This window comes from Notamacropus eugenii, chromosome 4, assembly GCF_028372415.1.
Source record: "Notamacropus eugenii isolate mMacEug1 chromosome 4, mMacEug1.pri_v2, whole genome shotgun sequence".
Taxonomy (NCBI): domain Eukaryota; kingdom Metazoa; phylum Chordata; class Mammalia; order Diprotodontia; family Macropodidae; genus Notamacropus; species Notamacropus eugenii.
The window spans coordinates 194,946,058-194,971,160 of NC_092875.1; the positions used below are offsets into that span (position 1 = coordinate 194,946,058).

Genomic DNA, 25,103 nt, shown 5'->3' on the forward strand with positions numbered 1-25,103 from the left:
GTGGTTATGGAATAAAAAAACATGGAGTGAGTTGTCTGGGTGAGAATTCTTCCTAGATGGGAGAAATCATTCTTTGCTTTGCCTGAGAATAGGAAGTATATTCAGAATTTCCCTTTGTCTTGGATTGAAAGCAAATCCCTGCCATGCTGTTGCTTAACTGGCCCAGTTCTGACTCCCCAGCTGCTCCTACATCCCCTGGATCTACATCTTTGGGAAGACCCAAGAGGACAGCTGTGGAAGAAAAAGAACAATGAAATGTGAAAAATATGAAAGATATTTTACCCTACCCCTGCCTACTCCAGAAGTCAGTTGGAGGAGCTCAGATCCAGTTTGGTGATGGGAGTTCACCTCTTATAACAGCTAACTAGGGCTATACCTGTCCAAGATTAACATAAATATTGTCATTTGAAATAAATATTCCTTGAGTGAGTGAATGATTGGATGGATGGATGGATTCCTTATCACAGTAGTGTTAGCTTTTATCATCTCTACTTTTTTTTAATGGTTTCGGGAAATAGAAATTTTAAAGAATGGGAAACTAGTAAAAGTTTTAAAAAATTGATCAGCCAAAAAAAAAATCTATTTGTTTAGTTATGAAAAACCTTGACCTAGACACACCTAGAGCATATATACTCTTTTTTTTTTCTAGAAGCCCTCAGGGCTCTTTGGTAGTGCAAAGAGCCCTGGTGTATTCTTCTGTGTAGAGAGGTTCTAAAGCTCTCTACTGTCTAAGAGTGAGCAGGGAGCAGTGACACAAGGTTTCATCCATTCTCCCCCACCTTCTACTTATTGTTTCAGGATTGTCAGAAAACATACTGAGATGAGGAGGAAAAGAGACTGAGGGCTTTTTTTTTTCCTGGCAGTTTGGCTGCTGAATGAAAGCAGTCGCTTTATTTAGAAGTGAGTAGGGAGGGAAATGTAGCTTGGGGTTGACACCCTCCTGGTGCTTATCCATAAATATGAAATGGTGTTAGAACACCAGACACCAAAGAGCTTTCTCATTGGCTGCTGGTGATGTCATACTTGTCATTAATACTGTACTCTGAAAATGCACTGATCTGCCTGCTTTTCTTTTTTCTTTTAAATGTATAAAATCCATTTTGTGATCTCAAGCACGGCACTTGAGGCGCTGCATTTTGAACAACTATTCCACTTAGATGGGTAAAGTCATTTTGGCCTTCATTTGATCTTCAAAGTAATCACCCACAAGTATGCTGCCTGTCGGGTCTTATTGTTTAAATGGAAGGCAGACAGTTTTCAGCACCTGGACACCAACAGTTGACATTTACCTCAATTAAGTGCTAATGCAGCAGATATGAATTTTGAACCTGTCAGTCCTCCAGTGTCCTGAAAGGTTTGGAGCATAGGCTGGTACATTTGAGTGAGTAAAGAATGTTGACTGGTAATGAGAAGTGCATCCTTTCTTTCTGAGTCTAGTTTTAAGATCCTCTACCCCCTGTAACCTCATAGTTGAGTCTAAATGCTGTTTTTCCTACCAAATGCAAGTGCATCTGAAATGTTAACTTCCCGATTGTGCTACAGGATCAGTATTACACATGGATGGCATGTTAGCACTATGTACATGTTACTTGTATGTGCATTGTATGTGGGAGAACAAGACAGAGACCAAGACACACACACACACACACACACACACACACAGAAAGAGAAGGACACAGAGGAAGAGAGACAAAAACAGAGAAATAAAGAGACAGAGAAAAAGAGAGACATACATAAAGAGAAAAAGAGGGATGCAGAGAGAGAAACATGGGTAGAGACAGAGGAAGAGTGATACAGAAAGAGACAGATATCAATAGCTTTTTTTTCTCTTTTTAAACACTGCCAGAGTAGAATCCTCAAGAGGAAAGCCACTGCACAGTCACTCTTGGATGACCCTGGATTGATTTTTGACCTCTCTAGGGTTGAAAGGTTTGATCATCCTCTACTTCTTTTGGTTCCTATGGTTCTTGAAAAATAGCTGAGTTATTATGGGCCAATGGGAAAATTTAGTGTGGAAATGGCTTTCTGTGTTTTCTTTATATTAGGTACTAAATTGTCCTTTTAAGGGAATGGCACACATTCTCTGAGACTGAAAGAGTGGGCTGCTAGAATATTCCTACTCTTGTCTGAAACATATTCCCATGTTTAAAAGAGAACTGATAGAGAACTATTAAGCAATAAATGTGAATCATAGCTCACAATTAAATACTTTAATTTGAGATCTTCCAGCAGAGGCTGTATGTATGACTTACGTATCAGGGGATGTGTTTGGTGGAGGTTGGGAAGGGTGTAAAATTGCTGTGGGCTGGGCTCGATGGCCCCTGAGATCCCATAATTCACAAATTCTGTAAAGGTTGACAAAGTACCATTCTCAAGACAATGAGAACAACACTGTGGGGTATTCATTATGGTTATGTTATAGATCAGAAGGAGCTGAGGCTTGGAGAAGTTATAATTGGCACATGGTCACAGATGGTCAAAGCATGGGACTTTGCACCCAGGTCTTTTGATTCCAAAGACAGGAATCTTGCCACTTCACACTGTTTCTTAAGAAATGAGATATTCTCCATTAGAGAAAACTGGTGCATACCCAGAAGGGACAAACCTTGTGTAGGTAGTCTAGATGCTTCCTTATCCACAAGATTAGGAGGGAAGTGTGTGTGTGTGTGTGTGTGTGTGTGTGTGATTGTGTAAGCGATAGACAACTGCCCTATACCAGGAGAACTTAGATTCAAGTCCAGTCTTCAGCATGGATTTGCTGTGTGACTGGTCAAATCACTTAATCTCTCACTTCTCTGGGTGACTCTCTAAGATGATGGGTTCCTGACTCAAATCAGTGAAGGCAATTTCCACATTGGGAATTCAGTATAACAATGAACTCGTATACCTGTGTGCCCCTCAGCTCCATTATCTTATTATACTAAATTTTTTAAAGAAAAATATGTTATATAATGCAATCAATTCCTTCCCCTCCCCTCTCTTCCAGAGCTGTTTGAGTTTATGAACCCACACTTTGTGAAGTGACTCCCCATTTTGTCATTTCGTGGGTGCTTATTTAGACGCCCTGCAAACCATGACATGATTTCTGTTTTATTGATGTTATCAGCAATTATTGTGAGATGCCTCCCAGCTTACCTCTCTTAAGGTCTTTTCTGTTTTAACTAGGTTAGAGTTCAAATAGTCAGCAGTTCTCTCTAGGTCTCAAAAAGGAAAAAAAAAAACCCGAACAACAAAGATTCACATTCATTTTTACGCACTGTAATGAGCTCACCGGAGATGGTCTGTTTTCCACATTAGAGCCATTCCTTTGATAGGCCTTAATTATTTGTGAGCTGAAACCCGAGCTGAGGTAAACATGCACAAAAATTTGAGACAAAGATTTTTGCAGGTGGTGACTTGGACAGGTCTAGGAATGAAAATTCAGTGTTTACTGCTCACTCAGCCTGTCTGCTGAGGACAGGGGAAGGCTGTGCTCTGTGGTTGCCCCCTCTGTCTGCTCCTTCTCCACTCGATCATGTGAAAACAGTTGCAGACCAAAGGAGGGAAACTATCATTCACCAGCAGGATTCTTAATCCTTGGCAGGTGCCATTTGAGTAGCTGCACCGGGCCTGAAGGTCACGACGATTGTAAAACCCCAAGCTTTTGCAGATGGCCTGAGTGGGAGGCGCCAGATTCAATAACCTTTCACGTCTGTAGCCCCCAGACCCTTTTTCCCCTTGAATGTGGTGCCACCACTTTTCTAGCCCCCAGTGAACTTTTGAACCCGAGTACAGTTTTTAGAATGTTTGCCATTGAGAGGTTTCAGATAAAACAAGAACAGATTTGGAGGAAACAGTAGACAGATACATTTTCCTTTTCCTCTGGTGATGTTCGTGGTCTAATTGGAAGTCCATGCTTTAGGAGTTTCCTCCCTGTGTGCCCTGTGCTTTCTTTTCTGAAGTCTGCTTACAGAACTGAACAAAAGCAGGATGTTGCCACTCCATGTTACTCAAACAAGGTCTCCATCTTCGAAAAGTCCAGAGTTTATCAGACCTCCCACCCCTTTATCTCCCTCGCCTCTCCCCATGGCAGACACCAATCCCGAGCTGGTGAAGCCTTCTGTCTCCTTTTCATTGTCCAGGCAGTACTTTCACTGCCTTCAGATTGCCCCTCTCCATTTTATTTTATGTCCTTTACTAATCACTGCTCACAACTAATTGGGATTCCAGGCACACACCTCTGCCACACTCATGGGTTTGGATAAGGTGGAAAACCACAGAACTGCTCAGTAACGAGTGTTAAGCTGGCGCCCTCTCAGAATCAACAATGAAAACTCTTGGCTACAGAAGGAACTGAGTCTATCAATTTGGGGATTGAAGACTGGAGCCCGGAATCTTCTCAGTGATTCTTAGCTTAATTCACAGAGTAAACTACGTTGGGTTCTGGAGGGAGACAACTGCTAAGCTCATTCCTTTTTCTGGAGCCCTGTTATTCCTTGTGGCTTGGAGACTGAAGCATAGAATTCCACAATTATACTGTATACATGAGCACAGGCCCATATTTAGTATACAATCTCTGTGGTCAGGAGCTACATATGACATGTGAGTGCCTACTTAGGAACTAAAAATATACATTGCAGCCCAATTTGTCCTTAGCTGAAGTCATACTTTAAAAGCACGTTTAAAAAAAGTATCCTTTTTAAAAAGATTAAACTTATTTTGACTTCATATTTAAAAGTAGTGCCCTTTCTGTGGAGAGGAAGTTCAAGGTCAGGTTTTTAGTATGCAGTGTTCATTGGGCCAGATGTTGGCTGTACATCATAAACTGGGAGGAATTCACCCCAGAGATGTCAGTAATTAAATAAAAATATATGAAGAAAAGTTTCTCTGTTAGTATTATACTTATTTTAGTAATAAGAACAAAGTGTGGGATGGGTCACTTAAAGGTAGATAACTGGATTTAGAAATTGAATTGCATGGTCTAGAGAGGTCCCTTTGCAGATAAACAGAAAGTACTGTCTATTATAGGGAGGAATGGTGTCAGAGTAGTTTTAAGGATAGTAGGGAGATACAGATAGATATAGGGAGATGGCAAGATGGTAGCTGTATAGAAACTTGATATTATTATTTGAGTAGCACTCTGGCCTCCCCAAGAATATCATAAGTTCTTTAGACCAGACAATTCTTAAAATATATATGTCATATACATGTTACTATATAAAGTACACACATATATGCATATGTGTACCTATGTTTGCACACACACATACCTACAAATATACACAAAACATGCACCTATATTATGCTTCATTTTGTTTTGTCAATATTGCAAAGGTCTGTGTTTTTGTTGGTAGGGGAACCAAAATAGTGTTCAGCCTGTCTGTAACTTAGTAGAGAAGTCTTAGAAAATTGAGTGAGCTTCAGAAAGGTACCTCTTCTTGGTAGGAAAACTAAGTGCCAGTCGTGAAATTTGAATCCTTCCTGACTCCAAGCAAGTCACCCCATCCTCAACACTATGGTGCTTATCAGTTTGTACTCAGCATTCAATGGTGTTTGCTTACTTGATTGAAATATGTTTAATGTATGCCCTACTATGCTACTCAGTTTTCATTTTCTCCTAGAGATGAGATTTAGACATCCTCATTGTGAACCATGTGGGAGGCTCCTGGATAAAAATGACTGTTGAAATATTATTTTCCTCTTGTTTTTGTTGCATATCAAAACAAATGAACTTAGATAACAACTTGAGCTGAATTGTTAAGACAACAATCACTGATGAAAGATGTTCTGTCTTTTCTTTTCCCCGCTGAATATGGGACCATGGAAAGCCTGTATGCCAGCTGTCTTGCAACCCTAGGTTGCTGATCTGCTAATGAATTTAGCTTCCCAGGGACTTAGCTCTTTTCCAGGGTTGAGAAGGATCTCATAGGCTATCTAGTACAATTCATAATTAAGTAGGCATCCTGGCAACAACATCCAAACTCTACTTGAAGACTCTGCATGGGTGTATGTGTGTTTGTGTGTGTGTGTGTGTGTGTGTTTCCATTTTACTTTTGAAGTGTTATAACTTTTAGGAAATCTTTTCTTGTATCAAGTTTAAATCTGTCTCTCTGCATGTTCCATCCCCTGTTCTTAACTTTGCTTTATGTGGCAAAGCAGAGCAAGTCTAACCATTTTCCATACTATAGCCTATAAGATATTTGTTGACAGCTGTTAAGTGACCCTTAAGCCACCTCTTTTCCATGGTAAGCATCCCTGAATCCCTGATATGTGTGTGTGTGTGTGTGTGTGTGTGTGTGTGTGTGTGTGTGTGTGTGTGTGAGAGAGAGAGAGAGAGAGAGAGAGAGAGAGAGAGAGAGAGAGAGAACTCTTTTGTCCTCAGTGCTCATTACTAGATTCAGCCCATCTGAATTTCTTCTTGGAAATCCTGACCTTTTGCCCTGGACCTCCTTTTGTATTTAGTATAATTAAAATCTCTTTACTCTCTACTCAGGGTAGTCCCTGGCATCTTCAGTGCCTTTGCCTATTTGTTTTTGGGAAAGCAATGGCATTTGATCTTCATTACCCTTTTTCCTTCTTTTCTTCTTTCCTCCCTCCCTTCCTTCCTCTCTCCCTCCCTCTTTCTTTCCCTCTCTCCCTCCCTTCCTTCCTCTCTGAGTGCTTTGACAATGGTAACCATAGCCTCTTTCCCTTTCTTTCCTCCTTCCAACACACAGTTGTGAATTTCCTAAAGGCTCTAGAATTGAAAATAGAACACAAGATCAGATACAGTGTATTAGGATAAGGTCATCAAAAATGAGTGAAGGAACATACCCTGTATAGACTCCTTGAGGACAGGAATTCTTCCATTTTTGTTGTCATGTCCACAGTGTCCAGCAGTATGTTTGGCATATAGTATGTATTTAACGAATACTTATTGGTTAACTGATTAATTCTCAAGCATATTTAATCTCTTCTAAGCTACCTCGGATTTCTGGCTGAGTCTGAAGACCATCTGAGCCAAATACTGACCATTTTCACTAGAAGATTTGCCACTAGGGAATCATTTTTTTTTTTTAATTTACCTAGGCAACTTCAGAAACATAAAAGCAACCACCACCACCTCAGTTAAACACACAAAAAGACTTCAGCTGAGTGTAAAGAAGATATCATGATTTGGGGTTCATCTGTTGTTCTCTTTCTCTCCCTGATTCCCTCCATTACCTTTCTTACTTCAGTTTTCATTATCTTTTTTCCAGCTTCCAAAGGCCCTCAGTAATCACCATTTCACAGATATATACATACATAAAAGTATGCATACACACATATATGTGCATATATATTTACACACAATTGTATATGCATATCTATATTTCAGAGTACCTGATGTTTAATAGCAAATGTCTAACATATTGAAAAAAGAGACAGGGAATTTGTGTCAGAATTGCTAAAATCACTCATTTGTAAGTCTTACTTTATGCCACTCTCAAGTTTGAGTGATTTATATTCTACTTAAAATTGCCAAAGATGCCTGTGTTCATTGTACCTTGGTATCCTTATCCAAGAACCTCTTTTGTATATGCATTATATGTATTATATATGTATGTCTGTATATATGTATAGATATACATACATACATACATCGTGTTAATTTGACAATGTTTGGTGAAAAAGAAAATAATGGAAAGGATGACTTTGTTCATGTATGACTGTTCTATGGCTCAAAGCATCAGCCAGTTTCTTACTAAATTTTTGAAGTGAAGTCTTGGAATTAAAAAATAGAAAGCCCTGCCACTCCCCCCCTCCCAAAAAAAGAAGCACAATCAAGCCTTAGGGATATTGTTAGCTTTTTGATTTTTCTTTGAATCATTCCATATGGGTTTTACTCATGACAAAAATCTGGTTCTGTTACTTCTTTGCTCTTTTCATAACCTCTTTGGTATTGAATGATAGAAAATGTGACCCTTCTTTTTTTCTTTCATTGTTCTATTTTCTTCTGAGACTTGGTCAAGTAGCTAAGAAAAGAGCAAGAGCTTTTTTATCAGTGTTGGTAACACAGATTGCAGCCAAGGAGTTTTGGTTTCATAGAAGGTACTGATGTATTTGGATGGCCAAAATAATTCTTTACCTAGCCTTCTGGTGACGAAGCTTTTTGCAGCAAGCTAAGCTTGTCCTTGGATATCAGAGACACAGTCTACTTCTGGATATAATTCAGTAGCATCGATTTTGGGAGCCCAGGTCATGATGAGGTGTGAGAGTTAGATTTTACTGATAAGCACTAAAAATAATAGGTTAAAAAAGATTACAGGGCCAATATTTAAAATACTTGAGAATAAACTGTTTCTGAGTATTTAAGAAGTCCCAATTTACATATCAACAATTGATAGCTAATTATAAGTCATTCTCATCTATTCATTAAAGCATGTTCCCCAAGGACTCCTACTAGGCAATAATTTATTAGCTGAGCTAGAAGTTATCATATGTTGAAAGCAATGAAAGTGCTTTTCTTATTAGAACATTATAATTAAGACTTTTCACTAATGCAGACTGGTCTACAGTCCTGGTTAGTCCAAATGAGTGTGGTTTTCCTTTATCACTATGGAGATGAAGGTGGTCTAGCTCCTTTATATAGAGATGGTTAGTGTCACTTTAATATTCTTCATAAAATCTTAGGATATTAGATAGGTCTGAAAGGGCTCTTATTGATATCATATCAAGTTCATTGCCTTTGTCTTACAGATGATGACCAAGCATTAACTGACTTGATCTAAATCATACAATGAGTTATTATCTAACAGTATTAAAAGATCAGTGGTTGTTAGAGTCTAAAGGTAATAATTCCTGTTTCTTCCTTCTCAAAAAAAGGAACATTTCTTTAAATCAAAATTATTTTTTCTTAGATATCGTCACCTAAAAGAAGCAGTTTGAAAGAAGAAAAAGAGGTTGAAAGGAAGCCCAAGAGTTGTTTTCTGTTTTCCCTTTTGTGCTTACCCTACATTGGCTCCATCCTTCTGAAGGTCACTGTATGACCTGGCAACTCGCAACTAGTGGCACAGTGGATAGAGCACAGGACTTGGAGTCAGGAAGACCCAAGTTTGAATCCTGCCCCAGGTAATATTTGTGTGACTCTGGGCAAATCACTTATCTCAATTTCCCCATATATAAAGTGGGGATAATAACAGCACCAACCTCCCCGGGTTGTTGTGAGGATAAAATGAGTTAACATATGTGAAGTGCTTTGCAAACCTCAAAGTATTGCATAAATGCTAGCTATTACCAGCCATTATTCATCAAAATAACATTATATTAATCCTTTTGAGCTTGGAGTTGAACATCACTTAATATCTCTCAGTACCTTTCATTTCATGATATTAAAAAATTAGACTTTTTCTTGGACCTAGCACTAACCCCCTAGGAAAATTTGTGAAGGAGGTATTTAGATCTGTTCCCTTTGGAAAGGTTTCCTATTTTTGGTTGCAAAGTGCCCTCATGCTGCACCCTGTCAGTGGCACTGTTCACCTGCTTATGTATTATTTCTGATCTTTGTTCCTTTATGTGTCCAAATGGCACCCCCATCAAAACTGACTTGTTCTGTGTACCCCCTTTACTTATTCCTCTTTACTGCTGAGTAGCAGCTAGCTATACTGATGATCATACTAGCATATAATAATTGCTGATGTCAATGTATTCATGAACCCATATCTTATTCTAGTGCTTTGTCACAGCCCAGAGATGCCCATGAATTCTCAAAGGCTCTTCCAGCAGAGGACATGATCTGGCTGATCTCACCAAGAGTTCAAGTACAGGCTGATTGATGGGATGTGTCTCTATTGTCTCAAAACCATGTAGCTTCAGAGAGATTCATCACTAGTAGGTTGGCTACCTGGTGATGAAAGTTATGGGTCACAGCAATTCATGAGGCTTTCTAGTGAGGCATTTAAGCATTGTAGTGGTAGACATTGATAAATCACAGAATTGTTGGTGGATTTGAGTACTGAGTTTAATGTATCACCCTGAGTAACGTATGTACATTTTGGCAGAGGCCTTGTGGAAACCATTCCTTAACCCCCCAAAATGAAACAAAACGTGATTGTAATCAAAATTTCATGGATAATTACTGGTCTGTGAGAGAGGTATCAAGGGCCGATTATGAATTCATGATATTTCTTAAATTACATCTAGTAAAGAGTTCCCTACTCATTCTCCCTTGTGGTACAACCCCTTGGCTTTTCTCTTTTTCAGTTGTCATATAGGCCATTTTGTTCATGAAGTAGTTATATTAGAAATAAGACTGGGATCTTCCTTATTTCAAGTGGTGGGAATTAGTGTGTAAAGTAGTGAATTCTGGGAAAGATTGCATGTTTAACACATTTCTAATTTGAGGACAAGTCATTGTTGTTCAGTTGTGTCATTTGTGTCTGACTCTTTGTGACCCCTCTTGCGGTTTTTCTTGGCAAAGATACTAGAGAGGTTCCCCATTTCCTTCTCCAGTTCATTTTACAGATGAGGAAACTGAGGCAAACAAGGTTAAGTGACTTGCCCAGGGTCACACAACTAGTAAGTCTGAGGCCACATTTGAACTCAGGTCTTCCTGATTCCAGATCTAGTGGTGTAACCACTGAACCAACTAGCTGCCTCCTAAGACAGGTCATGTCCATTAAGTTTACTTCAAAGAGAATTTAAGAAAAATAAACATGCTTATGTAGTATGATCCATTTGTCTTCAGTGTCCTTGCATGAAATAGGTGTATGAGTTAGAAGGGAAATAACATCCTGTATCCACAGGATGCTGAGTCAGTTGGAATACAAAATTCTACATGTCACTAACGTAGAAATACCAAGGCTAATGAGTCCTACTGGTGGACAATTTCCATACTATCCTTAAATGAGGATATTCTTTGCATATTTTTTGTGTGATGATTTTTTGAAAAAAAAAGTATGTGAAACATATACTTTTAAAAGGATGAGTAGCCCAGAGTAACTCTGATGAGGGTCAGGCATTCATCAGAATTCATCATCATGAGTGTTTTCAGCGGCCTCTGTGGAAAAGGGAGAAACCTGGGTGTTGTGCATCACCTGAGACCATAATGATCCACCCACTTTCAGCTTCTGGGTACACTTTTATCTATGTTGGTGGTAGGGCAGGGGTAGTAGAGGAGGTGATGGTAAAAAGTTTACAGAGATGATCATTTTTGCCCTCATGAGATGCTTCAAAGGAGAGTGTTTGCTTTGTGAAATAAAGTAAAATCTACATAAAATGAAGAGCTCTTGAATTGTAATATTCCAGAGATGTGATAATAATATCAAAGGGGAAAAGGTTAACGATGGAGTGCTTTTCCCTAATGACTGGAGCTTGTAGCTCTGCCTTCATATGAGCTGCTTAAACTGGATGGATGGGGGTGGGAATCACAGCCCATCAGCCTTTAATAATGGGGACACTAGAAGTAGGAGCTGTTCATTGCTAGGAGAATGAAGGAACACCTTAACTGCCACCCAGCATGCACAGAGAGAATCTCCAGGAATGTCCGTTATCCTTGGCCTGTTGCTTGGAAAATGAGGATTGCCTACATGGCTGTATTTAAAAATAATAACTTCTGAGACTCTCTCCTGGATGTTTTGAAACATATCATAAAAGAGCCAGGAGTGGAAATGCCTCCAGTCATGTGGTTTATGGCCCCATCACAGACACTAATGAAGTCCTTTCATCCACCCAAGGGACATACCATCATTGGTTTGTGCAAATACAGTTATTGGAGCAAATCTGTGGTACAAATTCTCCCTCTCCTCCCTAACCCCACCCTTTTAATTTTGCTACAGCCTTGCCAGCTCTCACTTGACATTTGGCTTGTGAAAAAATAACTTCTGTGGAGCTATTGTTTTTTCTGTCATTTTAAAACAATAACAGAGGATGGTGGGGAGGGAAAAAAACCGAATCACAGCTCCCACACAAACAGATGCCTGTTTGAAAGTGTGCAAAAGCAGTGATATTCTTGTAGCTGTATTCTCAGCCCTGCCCCCCCCCTTCCTCGTCCACTCCCCCATCAATAAACAAGCACTTTCTGACAGCTGTTCAGGGACCAAGGAGCCCAGACTCTTCTTGAGCTGACATAACTCAGAGGTGGCTGAATTCTATTTGTGTACAAGTCCTACAGCCCTTCAGCCATGAAGACCCTTACTTTACAAACATTATTCTGTGTTTGCTTTCCTAGAAGCAAAGTAGATATTTTGATTTAAATCTGCTGGCTAGTGGTGATGAGATCTGGATGAGATGAGATCTGGATGAGGGCAAACTACCTCTTTTTCCTCTCCAGCATGGCTACCATAGGTTTTTTTTTCTCTTTACTGAATTTTAGTGGAAAGGGTGGTGGGTTTGGAGTCTGAGGGTTCTGGATTCAAATGCTCATTCTGCTACTTACTACTTATGTGACTTTGGGCATGTTATCTATCTCTGAGCTTTAGTTTCATTATTGGTTAAAAAAATAAAATAGAAGGTTGATCATTATGACTTATGAGGTCTTTTCTATGTCTGGAGTCTATGTGCGATACCATAATCTTATGTTCACTAAAGATGAGAGAATGGGGAGGCAGCAAAAGCAGGTATTTCCCTGATTTCATTCATCACAGAAGTTGAGTTCATTCAGTAGAGCATCAAAAATTCTATAATATATTCGAAAGTACTCTGGTTTGTGAGTCAGAATACTCCATGGTGAATGGTTTTTTTTTTTCCCATTAGTAGCTGTGTCACCTTGAGTAAATCATTTCTTTCTCCCTCTGCTCCTTTATCTCTATGTTGAGGGGACTGGACTAATGGTCCTTCCTGTAAGGTCCTTTTCAGTTCTAGAAAAAAAATCTCATGATTCCTAAGTGGTGCCATATTGCCAATCTGTCTTGATCCTGTGATATCTTAGGAGCTCAGGCTATCTAGACCTTGTGTGTCCTGTTTCTGTGTTAGATTACTTTGCATGGAATTTGAAGAAATTTCATGGAATTCCATTTCCATAGGTGGGAAAAAGTGGTAACTAGTTAGTTTCTTTTTATTCATTCTTACCCCACGTTAGACCCTCTCTCTTTTTCTAATCCCCTTAAGCTACTACTTCTCCTCTTACAATTAACCTGAAAAAGAGAAAAAGAAAATAGAAATACTCTGGGGATATTCTCTTGTTCCGTAACAAAAGTGTTAGAGTGAATTTAGAGCCTTGAGAGACCATTCTCCTTCATCCCCCTAACTTAAGGCTTACTCATTAAAAAAAACAGATCTGAGATTTCCTTAGCAGGACATTTTAGTAAGGAAATTCCTTGTACCAATGCATATTGATGCCAATTCTGAAACTTAGTCCAAAGATACTAGTTATTGAGATGTAAAGTGACTTGACCAGGTTCAATCAGCCAGAATGGGTCCTAGGTAGGACTTGATTCTTGCTTTTCCTGACTATTAGGGTAGCTCTCTAGCCACCAAGTCAATCTGCCTTCTCTAATTATTTATTGTGTTAATTCTTACAAGAGCAATGAAGGAGAGACAGAAACCAGAGACAGAGCTACACACAGAGAGAGACAGACAGACCCAGAGAGAGAGACAGAGAGAGATAGAGAGACAGAGAGACTGGTGGGGTGGGATGTAGTAAGAGATTGCACTCATACCTATGAATGTTAAAAGAAAGTGTGGGCCTCCAGCATGTTGGGCTTTATGGGAGTCTCTGGTGGACCAGAATTGTACAGGATGAGAAGCTATGAATGGGGAGCAGCTACATTGATGAGTCTGTAGATCTCTTGGAGCATATGAGACCAAAAAACCAGAAGAAATTGGTCCCTCCCTTAATCTCTTGAATAGTATGCTCCTTTAGCGTTTTCTTGAGGTATCTGATAGAAGAGAACACTGACTTTAAATAAGATTGGTATGTGATCTGTTTAGTATTTGTGTATAGACATGATATGGTCTATTTTCAGACATTCTTTAATGAAAACAATTTTATTGATATTTATGGTTTATAGAATGGTTTCTTATATTTTCTTCTGTGTTCTACCTTCCATCCAGACAGTATGGTATAATGGAAAGAAACCTCAATTTGGAGGACCTGAGTTTTAATCCTGTGTGTCCCTTACTGCTTCTGTGACCCTGAACAAGTGACTTAACTTTTTGGGGCCTCAGTTTCCTCATTTGTAAAATAAGCAGGTGGGACAAAATGAACTCTTAGGATTTGTCTTTTTCTAAATCTTCAATGTGCTAACCATAGGAGCACATATTTAGAGACGTAGTGACTTTCTTCACTCCAGTCCATCCTTTACACAGGTAGCAAAGTGATTAAAAAAAATCCTAAGTCTGACTTTATCACTGACTTTTATTGCTTCAAAAACACTAGTTACTCACTTTTACTTCTAGGTTCAAATATAAACTCCTCTGTTTGGAATGTAAAGCTCTTCATAACTTAGCCCCTTCCTATCTTTCCAGTTTTTTTCTTCTTTAATACTATACATCACTCTCCCCCCTCCCCCCCACTCTCTGATTCAGACATGCTGTGTTCCTGCTCTTCCTCACATGTGGTTTTCCAGCTCCTCTTCTGGGTCTATTTGTTGGTTATCAACCATTTCTGTAATGCATTTTTTCTGCATTTGCCCCTCAGAATTGACAGTTTCCTCCCAGATAGCTCAAGCACTTTCTGCATGAATCCTTCCTAATCTCCATACATACGAACACTTTCCACCCCTAAACTGCTTTCTATTTATTTTGCGTATAGCAAATATTATAAATGCATATGGCAGCATATGTGTAAGTGCACGTGCATGTATGTTATATTGTGTACATCTTATATACACACATATACATACATGTATATATGTACATAGAAGACATGTGTATACACACAAATATCCCAGGGTGGCATAATGGATAGTATTGGCCTAGAAGTCAGGAAAACCTGTACTCATGTCCCACCTCCAACTTATATTGGCTATGTGACTCTGGATGAGCTATTTTACCTCTCGGTGCTCTAGGTAATTCTGTAAGAATGCAGTGGCAGACGTGCATTGGTAAAGGACATTTCCTCATCTGAGGGTTCCAATGGATCTAGTACCCATCACTCTTGATAACCTTATATATGTTGTCTCCCCTATTCACATGTGCCTGGCACATAGTAGGCACTTAATAAATGCTTAACCCCTTCTTGAAGGCAAGGGTTATTTCATTTTTGCCTTGGTATGCTCAAAGATTACAGAGTAGACAAGAAATGCATGTTGATTGATGACTTGATTTGACCGGTCTAGTGTAACCATTTATAGTGTCTCAGCACTGCAAGGGATCTTGAGAGTTCATCCAGTTTTTACCATGGCTTTTGAGTAGTATCAGAAAATCATAAAATCTCAAAACGACAAGAGACCTTAGAAATCTTTTTTTCAACTACTCTGTTTTACAGATGAGGAAGTAGATCCAGAGAAGTTAAAGGATTTGCCTAGATCACATACCTAGTTAGTGACAGAAATAGGAGTCATTCGATGGATATGACAATCTAGCCTATTTAAAGTATCTCCCAACTTTTCCTTATTAATCTACTCTAGTGTTTATAAGTCCTGTCATTCAATGCTGTCTTATAGCTAGCCTCCAACTCTCATGCTTCCACTTAAATCTATCATGTTATTCTACCCAAGGCAAAGACTGTGAGCAGTTGGTGACCATAACGACTGTTCATAAGATTGAAGAGAAATCCAAATACTTTTCATATTTCCACATTTTATAATCCAGTCCCAGTCCTTCATTGTATTCTGTCATTCTGCATTGTTTTCATGCCTGTGCATGTTCCTTCCTTGAACTGTGGTACCTGCAGTGGTACATAGTACTCTGTTGTGAGTCTGCCCAAAGTTGTGCACAATGGAAAGACTGTAAGGTCATCAAGAAGAGTGGGGATGAACCTTGGCTGGGTACGTTGCAGTAGGAATTCTTGTTCAATTTTAACTTGGACCAGATTGTCTATGAAGTCCTTTCTAACTGAGATTCTGTGATTCTGGTAAGAAGGCTATGGGTGAGGAGACTTTAATTTTAGTCCCAGGTGACTGGTCCCAGCCATGTAAATTTGGGCTTGTCACTTAACACTGCTGAGTCTCAGTTTTCTTATCTGGAAAATTAGGAACTTTTCATATCAAGGAGTTATAGTGAGGATCAAATGATATAAAGTATGTGAAGGTTCTTTGTCAAATGTAATATATGAATGTACAGTATATTATTAGGAGGAAGAAGTATGGAGAGACAGAGTGAGGACAATGCAGAGGGTAAGAAAAATAAGAGCCACCAACTGTTTTTGTCAGGACTTGCCATGCTATAGTGCAGAGACTGCTGCAGGTTCTTTGGATGATTTTTCTAACTCAGTAGAATAGGACAAATTCATCATTAGATATACATGGGATAGAATCTGAGTCTTCTGTGTCCACCAATTTAGATACCAGGATGGAACGAGTAATTTAATAGATCACTCTGTTCCTTTTTGGCATTTGAAAAGGATAGAAAATTAATAAAACTATCCTCTGGCTGCCACCAGTATCTTTGGCGTAGTCTTTGAGGTCAAGGCTTCATTGCCTGTAGCAATGAAGTATCAATGTGTCGATTTTGGTTTCAAGTGCTCTTGAAACTCAGGCTCAGGCTCTGGCTTCCAGCCCAACATTATGTGTGGCCTCAGGCCCACCCATTGCCTTGGCCTCATACTATGTCTTGGATCTAGTACTCGGCCTCCCCTCTGTGCCAGAGGTCTAAGCATCATGCAGAAAGGTAAGTAGGTTCCAAGTTGAGATCTATACGGGAGTCAGAGGAGAGCTGCTGGCATCAGCTGCCGGATCTGATTACACCTTCTCACCTTAAAATTTGATTCTGTTGATGGTAAGCTTTTTCTCTTTCCTGCCAAAGGCCTAGGTTCTTCCTGGGATTGTGGACATATCTCTCTTTTCCTGTGGTGAGTTAGAGGGAGGGCTGTTGCCCTGGCAATATCCTGTCATCTCTCCTCTGCCCACTCCTTTCTTGTTAAAGCATCAGATCTAGGTGCTTGATTGGGACAGAAGCTGAAACCAGTTAGAAGCATACATTCTTTCTTTCTATTGCTCTATCTCCCCTCATTTCCAAGCTTCAAAGGAAGAAACCTAGGCTATGGAAAATGGCAGAAAAGCTTGGAATCTTTTAAGACTTGAATTGACTTCAGGAATGTGTAATAAAGTGAGTTCAAGAAGTAGATTTTTTTGACTTTGATTAAAAATGCCAAGAAAAATGTGATGAATTCTCACTGTGTAACTGGAATTAAAATATCTGCATACAACCATGGAGAGGTGAGTAGTCACATGATCTTCATTTCCAGCTTACCTATTATTCAGGACTGGCCTCTTCAAAGTGTCCTGGGTAAAAGTCAGTAGCTTAATACAGTAGAAAACTCAGGGTCAGAACACCTGAGTCTTCATTTCCTTAAGAGGGATTGTGTGAAACAAAATATTTTGGCCATGTAAAAGTACCATATAAATGTGAGGTATCCAATGGATAGAGTGCTGGGCCTGCAATCAGGAAGGTCTGAGTTAAAACTGGCTCTCAGATATTTACTAACGGTGTGACCCTGGGCAAGTTACTTAACCCTGTTTGCCTCAGTCTCCTCATCTGTAAAATGAACTGGAGAAGGAAATAACAAACCTCTCCAGTATCTTTGCCAAGAAAACCCCAGATGGAATCATGAAGACTCACACATGACGAAAACAACTTAATAACGACAATAGTCCCTAGAATATCAGGTTGTTACATGGTTTTTATGAATGACAGATTATTTTTGACCCCTTTTCATCCTCTAAAAGCTAATATTAACACCCTGGGCAAATGTCCAGGTACCTAGGGAGGTCATTTGAACCTGTCCACTGTTCTAAGAGGAACTTGCTGCTTTTTGCAAACATAACACTAGATCTTTTTTCAGAAGATTTAGGTTCAGATCCCAAAGGGCTACTTTCTACCCATGTTACCTTGGGCAAATCTTTTAATTTCTTTGGGTTTCAATTTCTTCACTCTGAGATAGACTATGGTTGATGACCTTCTCTTAATGTTAGGGAAGCTGAGGCCCTTAGAGATAAAAAGGCATTGTCTTCTGTTAACCAAGGGGCAAAGCAACCAGACTGCCTCCCTGCAGAAAAGGTTTTGAAGTTGGTAGCTCTATTATGAGGGAGTTGATGGACTATATCCATGTAAACTTTGAAATCCCTTATCTCGAGAGAATATGAATTTAGCTTTGCTCACACAAAGAGATCATATTCTAATGACTTAAAAATTTTTTTAAAGGGATAAAGTACTTTTTATTTAAAATTTAGATCTAAACCTCACAATATATACCATATTAAATTCAGGATGAAATATAGACAGAAAAAATTATAATAATACATAGAGAATGACAGAATAATAAATTTCTTTAAAATGTACAGAGGAGATACACATTTAGTTAATAAACAAATAGAAGTAATTATAGGTTGATACACTAATTTGCTTAAAAATGAAAAACCTCTACACAGCAAAGAAAAGGAAATAGAAATAAAAAATAAATTGGGGAAAATATGGCATATATACAGGTAAAAGTAGACTAAAATTTTTTTTAAAAACAAGTTTTGTTTATCCTTTTTGTTTTTATATAAGTCATTTCTAGATATTCCTCTGCTCTGCTTCCTTCAACCTGAGAATTAAACCTTCTTCTTGAAACAAATATAGGAAGTTAAGAAACATAGGACAACACATAGTGTCTCGCAGTGTCTGCAAACCTCTAAGTCCATGGTCAGCTCCCTCTCTGACGCTTCCTTATCTTTTCTAAGGCCAAGATTTCTTTATACAACTGCTTTGAATTCAGCTGTCTTTTAGTCTCTGCTAACATTGTTGGGTTCAACCTGTTCTCGTGTATTACTGTTGTGATCAGTCTGTATGTTGTTCTCTTGGTACTTTTCTTTCTGCAGTAGTTCATATAGATAATTTCTGTGATTCTCAAATATGTTTGTCATTTCTCATTGCAAGTAACATTCCATTAGGTTAATAAACTGGTTTGTTCAGCCAGTATCAGCTTTGTTTCCAGTTCTTTGCTATCACTAAAAGTGCCATTATTAATGCTTTTTGCATATATGAAGCCTTGCTTCTGTCTTTGATCTCCACTGTTCAGCAGAAAGATTGGTGGGGAGGGCCCAGGGTATAGCTGCCGCTGCTCTTGCTTTCCTGTCCCTCTGCTGTCATTGCTGGGGTGAGGTTGGAATCCCGACCAGTCACACCTTGTCCCCCAGATGGAGGAAGGTCCCTCTGGAGATGCTGACCCTGCACCAGCTGCAGCTCCAGCTCCAGACCCGCCCTGGGCCTGGCTTCTTCCATTGGGGGGTCACTGAGGCAGGCTGGGAAGGGGCTGTGGATGCCATCAGGAGCCCCTTCTCATTGTACAGAGGAGGCAGCTGAGGCCCAGAGAGGGTATTGGCTGACTCAGGGTCACACAGCATCAGGGCCTCTAAAGCAATGTAGATTAAGGGCCTTTTCATATATGTGTGTGTGTGTGTGTGTGTGTGTGTATGTATGTATATATAAAATGTGTGTATATATACATACATATATATATATATATATATGGAGAGAGAGAGAAAAAGAGAGAGAATGCTGTGACTAATCATAAGTTCTTGTTAGAATAAATATCTTGTTTGAATCTTGGCATTTATTTATCCAACAAAGAATTCTATTTCTTATCTATCGACTTAATTTTGTGTTTGATCTGTAATCTTCTCAGGTATAAATGCTGTTCCTGGAAATAAGGAGGCTCCACTACTTGAGTATTGGCTTATTTTATTTTGTTTTCAGTTGATAAAACATAATGGTCCACTTAAAACTTTGGTTTGAAAATCCAGAAGTTAAGTTTGTGTTGTTGTTCAGTCATGTGTGACTCTTTGTGACCCCATGGACCATAATGGCATGCCAGTGTTGTCCATGGGGTTTTCTTGCAAAGATATTAGAATGACTTGCCATTTCCTTCTTCAGTGGATTAAGTCAAACAGAGGTTAAGTGACTTGCCCAAGGTCACACAGCTAGTAAGCAACTAAGGCTGAATTTGAACTCAGGTCTTCCTGACTCCAGACCTAGTGCTCTATCCACGGAACCACCTAACTGCCTACCTACTTGTAACACTAGATATGTTTTTAGGAGAGAAAACATTCTCTTCTAACATGAGAAATTCTGATATTTGGATGTCAAGGGATAAATAGAAAAGACTTTATTTTTGACTTTTAGAATGATTGAAATAAAGAGTCATAGATTAAAAGAGTTCTTCCTGGATTCAACTCTTCATCCTTTTTTGGTATCAGTTTACTTTTTCTGCAAAATGAAGACAGGTTGTTGTGTAGATAATGAGATATGTTTTCAAAGTCATCTCATATAAATTAAAATAATTGTATGTGTATATCACTATTCATAGACTCATAGATTTTAAACTGGAAGAGAGATCAGAGGTCCTTGGGTGTACCTCCATCCATTTAAGTAGATGTGGAAACTGGGACTTGAATCCAGCCCTTCTAATTCCAAATTCAAATCTCTTTCCCTCTACCACACTTACGTTTTTATAATCTGTTTTGGAGTGAATATAAAGCTTTTGTCAATCCAAAGTATTTTGTTTTGAGAAAGATTTCAACATTGAAACAGAATATGCAAATTCATTGCTACCTTGTTATGTAAATTAGATTTGTGTAAGTCCCTGAAGTCTTCTTGAATATCAGATTCGATGAGGCTGTTACATTTGCTTGAAACTATTTTTCTATTCCTTTCTTATAAAAATAAAATGTTTCATTTACTAGTCCAAAATTTTGACATTTTTAATATATGAGATTTCCATTCTAAAATTTTTTAAAAAGTGATTCTAAAAATTTTTTAGCTCTTAAATATAGTTTTTCCCATTGATTTTTCCCCACCATTTTTGTCAACATAGCAAGGTAAAGTATCTAGATGTCAAAATTTTGGTGATCTCAGGCTATAGAAGCAGAAAGTATTATATTTATTTGTGCATATATTATATTCTTGTAGGAAAGGATTGTTATGTTTTTATCTTTACACATTAGTAATAGTAAGCACCCCAACATACACAGGGGGGCCTGCTATCACAGATTCTTAGATCTGCATTCATAAAAGGAAAAGCAACTTTTGAGGGGCTAACAATCACTTTAATCAAGCATATATATCCATCCTTTAGTCAAACACATATATCATTCACCTAGTTCAGTCAACACCCTGAACCCCAAAGTAATCAACAGACATGACCATAATTCAACAGACAGGTAGAGCAGTCTGACCAGTTACCAGAGAGGGAAGCACAACATCTGAGTTCTCACAGAGGAGGGAGGAGGTGTGTTAGCTGCTTCCCAGAGTCCTCATCTGGCACTCAAATCTTCTTATCAAAATTAAGCCCCAAAGTAAAACCTTGTCCTCAGAGTATTTATACACTTTTTAGAGCCAGAGGGCATAACCTTCTGACTCAGTGCCTCAATAGAAGAAACAAAAGATACTTGGGACCCTCCTATAAAACATCTCCCCCAATGGAGCTTCCCATAATGGGCCTGCCCATCAATTGTTGGGAAAGATCCTCCTCAATCACATTCAAATAGAGGCATTATAGTTCTTGATTATACTAAAACAAAAATAGGAAAAGATCCTATTTTAATTGCCATAAGCTCAGTATCTTGCACATAATAGATATTTCATGAATGTTGAATTGAAATGGGATTGGACAAGCCACTATGGGTAGACAAGACTACGGTACACAAATCATTCTATAGAGTGAATGCTATGCCAAGCACATTATCAAAAGAATACTTTATAGAATTAGACAAAATAATAACAAAATTTATTTAGAAGAATAAAACCTCCAGACTATAAAGAGATCTAAATTAAATAAATAGAAAGGGGTGTTTCACATGATCAGATTTCAAACTATACTACAAAGGTGGCACAGTGAATAGAATGCTGGGCCTGGAATCAGGAAAACATCAGTTCAGACTGGCCCCAGATAACTTTACTGGCTGTGTGACCTTGGTCAAGTCACTTAACTCTGTTTGACTCAGTTTCCTCATCTGTAAAATGAACTGGAGAAGGAAATAGCAAACCACTCCAGTATCTCTGCCAAGAAAACCCCACATGGGTCATGGAGAGTTGAACATGACAACTAAACAACAACAATGAAATAGTAGAAGATTAAGAAAATAGAAAAGCCAAAGAATAGAATGTTTTGGAGTATCGAAACTAAATGAAGGTGCGTGGTGTCATAAAAATAGTGCTGGATTTGATGTCTGGGGATCTGGTTTTGAATTCTGCCTCTGCCATGTGGTACCTCTGTGCAGTGCCAATGTGATATTCACAGCACTTAAGGTGGTTATGGATATGCCGGCACATTTCTGAATCAGGAAACACCACAGACTCTCCATGTGGAAGATTGAACCAAAACATTTATTCAGATACCAGGAAGCCAAATCCATCATAGTAACAAAGAAATCTATACACAATAACAATGCAGAGAACAACACCCTTTCCGAGCCTTCCCTCTGTTAGGCTTCTCACAAACTAACCTCCTTAAACAGATCACGGACAAGCTCTCTCACTCAAGCTAGCCAGTTGCCTTTTCCAGCTCTCACTGCTCTCTGACTGACTTCCTCTTGGCTCTGCTCTAGCTCCACGCCTTCCTGTTTCATGTGACTTAGACTCATGCAACTCAGGTTTCCATGTAACTTAAGCAGGTCACATGGGCCTATTCATGGATGGGAAAGATCTCCCTATTAAGAAGCAAAATCACATTAAAAATAAGCAAAAATACATTATCAGTGAACTGTGGAATCTTGGATAAAAATCATAATGAGGTTCAGTTTCCTCTCTGTGAAATATCAGGGGATCACTAAATGGTGTTTCAGGGTAGGCTGTTCTTGCTCTAAACCTGTGATCCTATGGTCCTGTGACTAAAATATGCATGGTTCGATACAATGTTTTAATAAATCAAATGTAGCATTGGCTACTCTGGCCTCATCTACCTAAAGATTTTATATATGTTGTATTTTACCCTTCTTTTGGGTTCTCAGGCACCCTTACACAGGTTGGAAGTATCCAGGCTCTTTGCAAATGGCTCTAGACCCCACCAGTACTGTTCCTTCAGTTGTAGGGGTGGGTCCCCTATACCTTAGTTCCATTTAGCCATTAATATTTGGATTAGCTTTTACAAACATATATTTAATTCAAAGACCTAAAACAAATTATATAAAACTTACTCTACAGCATATAGAGCTTTATCCTTTCTCTGTACCACCTCAGTTTCTGAGGAAGAGAAAGGGGTTAGGTTCATATCTTAGCTTTATTTCCATATAGCACAGTCCTAAGTTCTCAATGCAAAGCCTTCCTTAGGCTCTAGTCCTGGGCACCCTTGCTTCTCAGGGCTCTCTTCTGGGCTGAGCAGCTGCAACATTTCATTGTAATTCTGTCTTCAAGGTTGCTGTGGATTGAACTCCTAGGTCCAGTGAGGATTACTTCCAACACCTAAAACTGAGGAGGACATATGAAACAGAATAGAGACCTTAAGCCCATTTCTTGGAACTGGGGTAAAAGATAAAGGTTGGGAAGATATTTCCCCGCACCCACCCCAGTTCAATCCATGGCATCCATTCTGTGGTTGAATGAGGTGGGTAATTTTTACTTTTTGGGTGAAGCAGAAAAGAATGTGCAGGAGAGAAAGATTATTCTACCCAGGAAGTATTAAAGACAATTCTGGCTATTGAAAGAGGCTATTTCCGTTCACTGCCAGATTGCTCAATGGGTACAACAGCACTCTGGCCTAAGATACTTGCTAGCTGTGTGACCTTGGGCAAGTCATTTAACCTCTGTTTGCCTTAAAACACTGGAGAGGGAATAGCAAACCACTCCAGTATCTTTGCCAAGAAAACCCCAAGGACAGTATAATCCACAGGTCATGAAAAGCTGGATGTAGCAACAACAATTCCCATTCACAAAGTAGATGTGATTTCTCTTGGAGAAATGGAGTGACTCCATGTTAGGTAATCTGGGCATGCTCCAAGGTCCCATTGAATAAAAAAGATATACAGAGAAAGGGGCTCAATTCTAATAAGAAATATTGGGAAAAAAAGTCAGCAAGCACTATTTAAGTACTTATTATATGTCAACAACATTGTATAAACACAGGGAATAAAAAGGAAGGCCATTTTATGAAGGGCTTTAAATACCAAGCAGGATCCTGGGGGTAATAAGGAGCCACTGGAATTTATTGATCAGGGTTTGGGATGTGTGTGAAATTTAGAAAAATCACTTCAGTAACTGAGTGGAGGGTGGCAAGAAGTAGGGAGATAATTGGATAAAGGAGGCCAACCAGAAGGCTACTGTAGGATTCCATGTGTCAGGCATTAAGGCCCTTGGATCAGGGTGGAAGATGTACAAGAAGAGAAGAGGGCATATCTACAAGAGATATTACTGAGGTAGAAAAGACCTGGTCTTGGCAACAGACTGGATATGTGGGGTGAATGAAACGGGGGAGTTAAAGATAACACCCAGGTTGTGAGCCTGGGAGACTAGGTGACTGAGTGACTAGGAGGAGGAGGAGGAGGATGCCCGGCAAAGAAAAGCTTTAATAGGGGAAGATTTTAGAGGAAAGAGAATGAGTTCCATTTGGATATTTTAAGTAGAAGAGGCATATGAGGCATCCAGTTTGAGGTGTATAATAGACAATTGGAGATGTAAGACTGGAGGTCAGGAGACAGAAACATGATTTTAAATGAGAGTTTTATACCAATACCACCATATTCCAAGTAGATAAAAGATGTACATATTAAAGTATCATACTATAAAATCTAGAGGCAAATAGGAGTTTGGAAATTTTACAAATATGGATCTAGGAAAAATTTGTAACTGTCCAAAAGAGTAGAAGAGATCATAATTGATAAAACTAAACATCGCAATTACACACACACACACACATGCACACACATACACACACACACAACACACACACACACAACACACACATACATACACACACAACACACATACACACACAACACACATACACACAACACACATACACACACAACACACATACACACAACACACATACACACAACACACACATACATACACACACAACACACACATAC

At 39.0% G+C, this 25,103-nt stretch overlaps 1 long non-coding RNA gene across 26 annotated transcripts in view; it reads left to right on the forward strand.

The window, feature by feature from the left end:
* The window catches only part of LOC140500898 (uncharacterized), a 520,520-nt gene that overhangs the window by 193,764 nt on the left and 301,653 nt on the right, over positions 1-25,103 (forward strand). The window contains exon 5 of one of the 26 annotated variants that reach the window (XR_011965946.1): positions 8,859-9,069. The exons of the other annotated variants lie outside the window; for them this stretch is intronic. This is a non-coding gene — a long non-coding RNA (uncharacterized lncRNA). The remainder of the gene's footprint in view (positions 1-8,858; positions 9,070-25,103) is intronic. 26 annotated transcript variants of the gene reach the window in all.